This window comes from Dipodomys ordii, unplaced genomic scaffold (genome assembly GCF_000151885.1).
Source record: "Dipodomys ordii isolate 6190 unplaced genomic scaffold, Dord_2.0 Scaffold10106, whole genome shotgun sequence".
NCBI lineage: Eukaryota > Metazoa > Chordata > Mammalia > Rodentia > Heteromyidae > Dipodomys > Dipodomys ordii.
This window is the reverse complement of record NW_012277318.1, coordinates 1-1,523: the sequence shown is the minus strand read 5'-3', so window position 1 is coordinate 1,523 and position 1,523 is coordinate 1. Positions and strand designations below refer to the sequence as shown.

General features: G+C 47.9%; 1 pseudogene; it reads left to right on the top strand.

Moving 5' to 3' along the window:
* The first annotated feature begins 518 nt into the window (after positions 1-518).
* LOC106002411 lies at positions 519-929 on the top strand (annotated as a pseudogene).
* The last annotated feature ends 594 nt before the right edge of the window (positions 930-1,523 follow it).

Here is a 1,523-nt window from a genome sequence, read left to right as displayed (position 1 = left end):
GGTTGTGGGGCCTGAACTCTGGGCCTGGGCGCTGTCCCTCAGCTCTTCAGCTCAAGGCTAGTGCTCTACCACTTGAGCCACAGCACCACTTCCGGCTTTTATCTTTTTGCTTATGTGGTGCTGAGGAATCGAACCCAGAGCCTCATGCATGCAAGGCAAGCTCTACCACTGAGCCACCTTCCCAGCCCCCTCCAGAATTCTTTATGTCTTACAAAACAGAAATTTCACCCATTCAAGACTTATCTTGACTCCCTCCTGCCTCTACCAACTGCCCCTCTACTTCTGAATATTGACTGGTTCTTTAAAGCTTAGCTGGATGTCTGTGGGTGGCTCACATCTGTAATCTGTACCTGTAATCTCAGAAGGCTGAGATCTAAGGATTGTGGTTCAAAACCAGCCCCGGGAGGAAAGTCCATAAGACTCTTATCTCCAATTAATCACCAAGAAGCTCAAAGTGGAGCTGTAGCACAAGTGGTGGAGAGCTAGTTTTGAACAAAATATCTCAGAGAGGGGCCATCTTGGAGCCTGTGGAGGCCTGCTGGGAACAGGACTTCTAAAAGGCAAAATGTCTGGAAGGCTATGGTGCAAGGCCATTTTTGCTGGCTATAAGCGGGGTCTCCGGAACCAAAGGGAGCACACGGCTCTCCTTAAAATTGAAGGCGTTTATGCCGGAGGTGATACCGATTTCTACTTGGGCAAGAGATGTGCTTATGTATACAAAGCAAAAAACAACACAGTGACTCCTGGCGGCAAACCTAACAAAACCAGAGTAATCTGGGGAAAAGTAACGCGTGCCCATGGAAACAGTGGCATGGTTCGTGCCAAATTCCGAAGCAACCTTCCTGCTAAGGCCATTGGACACAGAATCCGTGTGATGCTGTACCCCTCCAGAATTTAAACTAATGAAAATTAAATAAAGTAAATCTGTGCTCTTGTAAAAAAAAAAAAATCTCAGAGAGGGCTGGGAATGTGGCTCAGTGGTAGAGTGCTTGTATTGCATGCATGAGGCCCTGGGTTCAATTCCTCAGCATCACATAAACAGAATAAGCCAGAAGTGGTGCTGTGGCGCAAGTGGTAGAGCACTCACTAGCCTTGAGCTGAAGCGCTGAGGGACAGCGCCCAGGACCCAGAATTCAGGCCCCATGACTGACAAAAGAAAGAAAAGAAAAAAAAGTCTCAGGGATAGCACTCAGGCCCTGAGTTCAAGCTCCAGAATCAGCATTAAAACAACAATAACAAACAAACAAAACCAAACAACCCAAAAACTAAACAGAACCTTCCTGTTCATCATCATTTGGTTTCAATAGCTATTAATTTTTTTGGGGGGGGGGTGTCTGGTAGTGGGGCCTGAACTCTGGGCCTGGGCACTGTCCCTCAGCTCTTCAGCTCAAGGCTAGTGCTCTACCATTTGAGCCACAGCACCACCTCCGGCCTTTTTTCTTTTTGCTTATGTGGTGCTGAGGAATCGAACCCAGGGCCTCAGGCATGCAAGGCAAGCACTCTACCACTGAGCCATCTTCCCA